Genomic DNA, 9,657 nt, shown 5'->3' on the forward strand with positions numbered 1-9,657 from the left:
CTGAACTTCATTATTATGCTACCTTTGACCTTCATGATCTCAAAGAACTGAGCTGTTTTGTTTTCTTGTTTGTTTTATTAATAACAGCTAAACTGCAAAGAGTATTAAAACTTGAGTACCGTCTGGCATTAAAGCATTATCCACCATTCTCAAATATTTACTTGCAAAGCTTTTAAAGGATAGATACTAAAGATGTATCAAAAAGAAATCAGCATTATTACCTCAAAATATACTGTGATTAAACTTAAATAGCCTTTTTAATTGCTGACAATATAAATCTATGTTCTCATTAATAATCAGTTCCTTTATTAGAAATACATAATCTTCAAATGAATGTTTTATTTTCCTGGAAGCAGGTAATTGTTAATACACTTCTCTTCCCTCTACATCAAGTAGTTCTCGAGGTGACAGAGTAAATACAAACAGCATCATTACACAATCACAATAGACTGAAGTGTGTTTCTAACCTACAGAATAGGTATTTCAAACTCGAGATTCATCAACATCTTTAGGGGTTACCCCAGTTAAACAAAATAAAGGCCTGTATCTAATATAGTGCGCTGCTGAAGACAAGATTTGAAGCAATTTTAAGCACATTTACTGAAGCACCCAAAAGAGCGCAAGAAAATCCCAAGTCAATGAAGACACCCACTATTCCATTTAACTTACGGCACTTAAAATAGAACTCCTTTGGAAACAGTAATTTTACACATACACTTCCTGAATTATTCTGCCTTAATTTGTGAAAATCATTTTACTCACTCTTAGCATATACACAAGCATTTTGTTCCCTCTCAATTGTGAGGTTGGAATTTATGATTTAGTACACAAAAGCCAATGGCCAAAAAATTTACATAATTGTGGCATTCTGAGTTGTGTGCTGTGTTGCATCACAGGTTCTGGCTAACTTTACTCTCACATCAGAACAGAAGTACAGGAGTTAGGAGCAGGAGTTCGCTTTTTCGGTGCCACAAATTCCTTTAGCAGTTTGATAAAACCCATGAAGCCCTTAATCAGAATGTTTTAAGATGTATACAAAGGTATTATTGTCAAAATATTTTAAATTAGATATAATAATTTGTTTTTAAAGTAAAAAATTAGATAAGATCTAGCAGTAGGTCTAATCACCACAGTAATGTCGAAGTAGTGATGAATTTAAACAATTTCAAGATAGCTGCAGCCACTGTATCATGATATGAAGATATGTGATCTTACTTAGAGGTTAACAAAAAGATGTAACTTTTTTCCCCAACCAAGTTCAGAGGCTCCGTGAATTCCATCCAACATGGAGTATCAATCTGCAGATCCCTGGTTAAAACCTCTGATTGGGGAACAGAAGAGAAAGTTAATAAAGTAAAAATTTAGCTTTGGTTCCCAAAAGCTCAATAAGGCAATTTACTCAAAATAGTTTAACACACCAGAGCAGTATCATCAGGCCTTCATTCACTCAATAATCTTCAGAAGATTTATGTAGGAAGAGCAAAATCACAGGCAGGAAATATTTTTCAACAAATGATCAAATACGTAGCTTACAATGCCTATATATTTTGAGGCATTTCTCCTTTATATGAAAGCTAAATCATGGTAATCAAATCGGGTTCAACATTATGAGTAGTTGTGATCAGCAATAGGGTAGTATGGACAACCAAAGCTGGATCCTACTGTTTCTACATAAATGGTCAGTAGCACTCTTCAATGGCTCAGCCAGTGCAGCCAGTCACACTGTTGTGGGTGTGAACTCAGATAGTTATTGTGTATACTGTGACCTCAGAAGAGAAATCACCATTTCTATAAGATCATTACTGCTCTTTTAGTCACTTCTCTGGAAGACACTACAGGTCAAACAGGTCACCTATAAAGTCTTCCTGCCATAAATCCATTATAAAATGGATCCTACAACGAGAGGGAGAAAAAGAGAGAGAGAGAGAGAAAGAGAAAGGGGAAGGGCAAGGGGAAAGAGGAGGAAGAGGAGGGAAAGGGAGAAGGAGAAGAAAAAAGTACAGAGGAAAAAAGCAAGGAGAAAAATGTTTGTGAGGGCAAATTAAAGGATGAGTAATGTACAACTTAAAGGGCCACTGTACCAATCTAATAATGACAGCAGCCTAAACTAGGCAGCACTAATAAGAATGATAAAAGGGACTAGAGTGGGTGGGAAGGAGTGGACCTGAGATAATGAAGGGGAAAAGGAGCTGGCACTGAATTGCATTTGGTAGGGCAGGGGCCCACTAGAGAAGTACTAAAAGGACTCAGATTTTAAGCCTGGCTACCTGGAGTAGTCAATCCCTGTCCTCAAGGAATTTAAAATCTATAATCTGGTTACAGCTAGAGATTTAGATTTGGTAGTTAGTGATTCTACCAGAAATTCCCCCAAAGCTATGGGAACAGATAAGCTCTATAAGAAAGAACAAAGACCAAAAGAATCCCTACCAATTTAAGAACAGAAATTCTAAATATCCCAAATACTAAAAGCTATTTGAAACATTAACATCAAGTGCTGAAAAACATTCTAACAAAATATGTACTGGCTTTTAAAGAGGACGTACCTTGATACATTTAAATACATTTCTCCAAAAAGATAGTGTTGCAATCATATACCATATTGAGTTAAAGCACACAAACTTTTAACTTGCCCTTCCTATTCAAACTACCTCTTTTTTTATAGAGGTATTCCAGCTAATCAATTAAGAAGGAATGTTTGAATTAAAGGCACAATTAAACTATTGCCATTTGCAAACCACTAATGAAGTAACGGAAGGAAGTAGGCCACTGATACAGCAGAATGAAGGACAACCAAACATCATATGCCTCCTGATGGAAATACACACCACCGCCTATGAATTATATCTGCCCTCTCCACCACACCATGCCGCCTCTCAGAAATCAAACCTCAATCTAGCTGCCAATTTACAAAAAATACAAGAGATAGGAGAATATATTAAACTAGGACATGTTAAATCTATATTATCTATATATATAAATCTATATATATAAATCTACATTCAACAAAATCCAGAATGAGGGAAACTGCAGAAAAAAAAACCCAGTTCCTTCAACAAATAACTTATGAGGAAAATAAGAGAGAAAAGGGGAACCTGTAGTTTAAAAGCCATACCAACCAAATGTAATGTGTGACCTTATTTGGATCCCAGATCAAACAGACCACTTACTTTGAAACAATGTAGGAATATTTGAATACTGCCTGGTTATTTGGTGATGTTAATGCTTAAAGATGGGAGAATGGTATTGTGGTTATGTTTTTTTAAAGAGTCATATCTTCTAGAGATATACAGAAATATTTACAGATGAAATACATATCTGTTTTGCTTCACAATAATCCAGTAGGGGGCAGCAGGGAGTAAGTAGGAGTACAGATGAAAGAAACAGTAATGGCTGTTTGAAACTTCAGTTGGGATTGAAACTTTCCTAATAAATTGTTAAGAAGGGAAAAAAAATTACTATCAATAACAACAAAAACACAGAAAGGACAAAAATGGATTTGAGTTTTGTTTCCAACCCTTACAAGTTGAACAGACCCGGGCTAAGTCACACAACGTCTTAGTGTCCACATTGGTTAAATGGAGAAAAATAATAAACTCTTATTTGCCCAAGCTAGAAATCTCGGAGATATTTTTAACTTCTCTGGCTTCCCCAGGCTCCCACGTCTGGTCTATCACTGAATCCTGTCTGTTTCCCTCTCTCTTCCATCTTCCCACTACTGTCCATCTTGTCCCTCACTATGGTCTCACAAAACTCCAATGGACTCCCTCCAACCTGTTCTCCACTTTGGACCCGGAGTGATATTCCTTGAATTCAAAATCTCATCATACTATTCCCAGCCCCATTTAAAAGCATTAAACTGCTTCATTTAGCTTCAAGACAAGAGAGCTTCTTTAAATTTTTTTACCTAGTCCCTTAAATGACTAGGTAAAAAATTTCCTTAAAATGACTATCATCTGATATTGTCTACTTCCATCTTTCCCAATTCACTTTACTCCTTCTTTATGCTTTAGCTTTGGTGAAATTCTAATGTACCCTGTACTCTGACTGCACCTTCAGTACTCATGTCTGGAATGCTCTTTCCACTATCACTCCCTGGCCTAACTAGCTCCTATTCATCCTTCAAGTCTTGGGTTAAATAGCATTTCCTCATAGAGGCCTACCTCTGCTTCCATACTAAATTGGGAGTCTTCTCACACCTACATAATACAGTATTTGTTCCCATAAGAACCTGTACTTCCTTGATTATACACTCAATACTTGTTTGTAAAGAGTACTTGTTGTGGTAATTATATACACAATATGTTTTCTAGTTAGACTATAAACTCTGGGAGTGATAGGGCTAGAACTTGTTCATTGCTAACTCCTAGGTCTCTCTTAATCCTACTGCCTGGCAGCCAATAACGAATCAAGTCCCATCTTCCTAGTCCTCTTTAAGAAAATGAGATTGGCCATGTAGGCATTTACAGGGACCTAAATCCTGCATAGGAATGAATATTATGAAGTGGATGGAAAATACAGTAGGAATGAAGAACATAAGAAGTTGGGAAGTTATTCAAAGTAACTGTTTTGGGCATGAGATAATTCATATCTATACTTATAATTTTACAGAAAGTTCAGGAGTGCAAACTCATTAAATGGGAGTCAAAATACACCGAACCATTAAAAAGTTTTCAGAACTAAGATAAGAAATCACTTAACCTCTCCAGCCTTAGCCTCCTAATCTGTAAAATAAGGAAAACTGACTAGCTGGTCATTAAGATCTTTTCCAGAGTTATATGCATTAATATTTAAAAGGCCAAAAGATATGTAAACTATTGAAACAGATCAATTGGTTCATCCTATGGAGGCATGATCCTTTTTCCTTTTTAATCTGTTTAGGTATGTTATAGCCTATTATGTTAAGCTTACAACTAAACCTTTAAACCTATTCAGCTATAAAAATCTCAAATAATGCTCCCAGACCATTAACTTGCATTTTTAACAAGGGTCACTGCAATCCAATGAAAGAATAGCATCTAATTCTTGAATTAATTACTGAATTTCAACTTTTAATACTTAGCCCGATACCTGTTTTAAGGGCTAGATGTCTTAAATTCTTTATTATTTCTATGACAATTTGAAGGCAAAATTGTACCTTACGGTATAAAACTTGGATTTATGGGTATGTTTAGTACCTAACTGAAAAATCTACACTAAAATACATACTCTGCATCACTTCACTGGGCTGCTAGCTGACATCAAAATTGCTTATTAATGGCTAATTCCTACTTGCACTCTTTCAAACTCTCACACAATTCAGAGTTCACACTGCCACGACATTCCCCTAGTAATTAAACCTACATTTGTTTTATCAGGGCACTGAAGTGTACACATTTTATTTCGAAACCAGAATAATTTTTAAAAACAATTTCAAAACTAGTCATGACAGACAGAGTAGCTTGTCAACATTTTCCTGTTATCAGTAGCCGCCTAGTTCATAAGCAAACTGGAAACTCGACTAAAACAGTAATGTTTCTTTTCTTTGGTTAAGATTAATTACAAACTAGTTTTGGCATCTGCTTGTCGCACCAAATAAGTCATGACAAAGAAATGAAATGTAAAAACGCACGTGGAGAAAAAGGCTGTATTTGGGACAAAAAGCGTGCATCAGACCAAGTGTAACGCTATGCTTCAGACGCCTCCCGGCAGGGCCGCCTGAAAGCCCCGGAGCCAGGGCGCTGCGGCGGACGTTCTGCAGCCACAGGTTGAATGACAAAGAGTTCCCGTCAGCACCACTCCGGGCGCCTGCCCGCCGCAGTGTTCCCTCGGCAAAGTGCTCCCAAACCCTGCAGTCACGCCTTGGCTGCGGGAACTGCCGCTCCCCCGAGCCACTACCGCAGGTCACCAGGTGGGACAAGGATTGGCTGGCCGGGGAGGCTGGGGCGGTCGTGCCACGAGTCCAAAATAACTCCCGCCCCGACTCCCTACCCTCGGAGAACGCCGCCAGCAGTCTGGAGGCACCACGTGAATCAGCCCCACGTCGTCCTTCTCCCAGATCAGAAGCATCTCCTGAAGAGCCTGCTTCCCACCAGAGGGAGAGCGACTTCCCCAAGGTCACCGGCACCGACTCCTCAGCCAGGCCGGCCGGTGGCGGGCACCTGAGCACGGGGCCGCAGCTCTGCGGGGAGAGGCGCTGTCCCCAGCGCCTCAAGGTCTCCTTCACCAACGCTGCGCTCCGAGGCCACGTGGCCCCCGCGGCCACGAGGCCCCCGCCCGGCCGCCCCCCCCTCCCCCGGGGACCAAGTCCTGCGCTCCCCCGAGGCTCCCCGCGACCCAGCCGAGGAAGCCAGGGCACCGCGGGGTCCCCGCCGAGCGCGCGGCCGCTCGTTACCAACTAACCGTTATGCGCTGCTCGCGACGCCGAGCGTGAGCGTGACGCGGCGGCGCGGCCGGAGTTCCGCGGGGCCCAGGGTCCAGGTGGCGTCCCTCGCCGGCTGTCTCTGTCGCCCGCCCGGACACCCACGCGGCCGGCTCGTCACGTCGCAGCTCGCCAGCACTTTGTCGGGCCGGGCCCGCGAGGCCGCCTTATAACCCGCCGGGGGCCGGAGCATGCGCACAGGGGGCGGAGTCGGGCCTCCCGGCCGCCGCCCCCTCCCCCCTACACTCACACCCGCACCGCGACTCGCGCCTCCACAGCACTCAGGCGCGCGCCCGCGCCCTCGCTCGCGTGCGCTGGCGCCCCCTCCCCGCCACGTGACCGGCAGCCCGGCAAGACCCAAGCGCCGCGCCCCCGCTCTGCGGCGTGGATCCGGGCTCCGCGCTGCTCCGCGGACTCGCCACTTCGGCCCGCCGTCGGAGGACCTCGGGGTGACCCACCCGCGTCTAGGATGCCAACCTCGATCTCACCCTCAGCCTCTGGCGGAGGAAAGGGGAGACCCGCCAAGGACGGATGGGGCGTGCCCCCAGGGGCCCGACTCAGGTGTGGGGGGCGCCGGGCGCGCGGAGGAGCGGGGAAGTGACTGGAGTGGGGGGCCTGGCGGGGTCTGAGTGGACGCGGGTTCAGCTCGGACCCGGGAGGAGGCGGAGGGCTGGCGGCGAAGAGCGTGGGCTGCGGCCTGGCCGGTTGGTTCAGGGACCTCGGGGAAGTCACTCCAGCCCTCAGGGCCTGTTTCCTGCTCTCTGAAATGGCAACAATAATAGAAGCGACCTCATAGGGGCTTTTGGTGGTTTCGGTGAGAGAATTTACGGAACTTTCATACGACAGAGCCTGGTCTGCGACATTCGATGAATGGTGGGTATAAACGCACAAGTCGGGAGAGAAGAGCAGGTCTGAGAGTGGCGACACTGGTCCCAAGGGAGGGTCTGTGTGTCGGAAATATGAGGAAATGAGACTGCAGAGAGGCCCAGTTTTTATGGACGCTGAGGATTTGGGACAAAATATAATTATAGCTAGCAGTGCTGAAGGGCCGATTATATACTTAGCAGTTCACCTGAACTAACCTCACAACCCTATGATGTTGTTGAAGTGATCAAATGAAATAATCACGGAGTGCCTCTGATGTCGGAGAGTATTGAGAAGTACTAAAAATGTATGAGTCAAGGCCCCTGCCTTACAAATTTTGGGGGAGGTTGAGTCAGGCAGAAACCACCAACTTTGACGAGCCCTTGAAGCCTGCCCTAACCTTGCCCTTCTCTCCTCCCCTCCCCCTCTCCTTAATTCCCTCCACATCCCTGTGAGGTCTCTTTTGTTTTGCAAATGAACTAGATTGTGATGGAGTGGGGATTGAGGGATAAGATTCTGAACACTTCTGTGTGCTTTCTTCCTCTCACCCACCCTGCCTCTGTTTCACACAACAAAAAGTTTTCAGTAACAGTTCAACACGTTTGAAGATAGTGTGGAGTCTATAGCCAGGTACTGCTTATAAGCAACCATTGCTTTTTTTACCTTTGATAAATGCAGAGAAGGAAGGCACTTCAGGTCCTTCGGGTGGTCAGGACTTAGAACAGCAGTGCTTCAGGATTGTTAGGGTAGTAGCAGCATTCAGGGTAGATGATAGGAGATTTGAATTAGGGAGACAAACTAGAACTGGTTCAGATGTGAACTATCAGGACCTGAACAATGAAATGTAGTGGGAAGTAGTAGAATAAACTGATTCCCAGGCAACCTCAGAATGCTTACAGAGGAGCATAGTGTGGTAGATTCACAATATGGACCCAGGAGCAAATCTGAATTCCAACTTTGATACTTGGCACTTACTACCTCTTTGTCCCTAGGCAAATCATTTTACCTCTCTGAGCCTCCCTCATTCTCTGCTCTGTAAAACAAGGACAGTACCTTCCTCATAGAGTTATTATGATAATAAAATTAGTATTTACTTTAGTGTCTGGCATATAGTAAGCACTAAATAAATGTATAACCATGGAAAACCATGAAATTGAATCCTAGAGTTTAACTCTGAAGTTCCCTCACTTGGTCCTAACAGTGTAGTTACAGGATCATACTTAGTGTTGTACTTTTGTATTCCTTTTCCTGAAGCTGTCCACCAAAATCCTATATACTTCAAGTCCCATGAAATCTGGATCTGCTCCTAGTAGGATCTTTAGTGTTGTGAAAAGAACATAGGCTTTGGAATCAGAAGACTTGTTTCCATAACTTGTTATCCCTGTTACTTTGGGCAGTTAATTCACTGCCCTATTCTGGGCCTCAGTTTTCTTACCAGGTAAGTTGAAGATAATATCTACCAGCCTGAGCCTTTCCGACTGGCAAATAAGATAGTGTTTGCAAAATTGATGAAACTTGGAAAGTGCTCTACAAATGTTTGTGAATTAGTATTATTATAATTTGTCCGTAAAGTGTACAAGAGGCAAAGATCAAAAGCAACTACAAGGTTGGACTTCCCTGGTGGTCCAGTGGTTAAGACTCCACACTTTGAAGGCAGGGGGCATGGGCTTGATCCCTAATTGGGAAAGTAAGATCCCACATGCTTCGTATCCAAAAAATGAACAAATGAAAAACCCAACAAACGAAAAACCCCAAAAAAAGACTTAAAAAAAAAAGGCACCTCCAAGGTTCTTAGCTGAAAAAGTAGAAACGGTGGGTAAGCTGGCAAAAATGATGAAATGATACAGGTAAAATTCTTGCTCTTCTGCCAGATTTTCTTCCTGATTAATCCATGAGGCATTAAAGAGGTAAGCTAGTAAGTGTAAGATCAGAAATTTAGAGCCGAGAGGAGGCCGAAGATCATCTAGCATAAGCCCCTACATTTTACGAAAGGGAAATTAAGGCCCAGAGAAGCTAAAAGACTTTTCTAAGACCACCCGTCTAATAAATGGCATGATCAGAAGAACCACATCTCTAGGCTCCAGGTTCTTATTGTACCAAGCAATCTTTAAGATAAAAGTGTTTCATCATGGCATCTTTCAAAATCAGAGAAGATATGGTGCTCTCTAGTGGCTTTTGGCTTTATCACAAGATTTCCCAGGTACCCTTCCTATTTTAAAGGATGATAGACTGTTTGCAAGCTTGTTAATAAGCAAGCAAAGGACTTCCTAGGTGGAGCAGTGGTTAAGAATCTGCCTGCCAATGCAGGGGACACGGGTTCGATCCCTGCTCCAGGAAGATCCCACATGCCGCAGAGCAACTAAGCCCATGTGCGACAACTATTGAGCCTGCTCTTT

The 9,657-nt window shown here is 43.2% G+C and overlaps 1 protein-coding gene across 3 annotated transcripts in view; it reads right to left on the reverse strand.

The window, feature by feature from the left end:
- SLC16A1 (solute carrier family 16 member 1) overlaps positions 1 to 6,626 on the reverse strand; it is a 37,853-nt gene extending 31,227 nt beyond the window's left edge. For 2 of the 3 annotated variants that reach the window (XM_057698078.1, XM_057698145.1), the window contains exon 1: positions 6,379 to 6,626. The gene's annotated coding sequence lies outside the window, so the exon portion shown is untranslated. Of the gene's footprint in view, positions 1 to 1,215; positions 1,322 to 6,378 lie in introns of all 3 variants that reach the window. The other variant, XM_057698194.1, reaches the window with a different exon arrangement.
- Positions 6,627 to 9,657: the final 3,031 nt, after the last annotated feature.

This window comes from Hippopotamus amphibius, chromosome 1, assembly GCF_030028045.1.
Source record: "Hippopotamus amphibius kiboko isolate mHipAmp2 chromosome 1, mHipAmp2.hap2, whole genome shotgun sequence".
NCBI lineage: Eukaryota > Metazoa > Chordata > Mammalia > Artiodactyla > Hippopotamidae > Hippopotamus > Hippopotamus amphibius.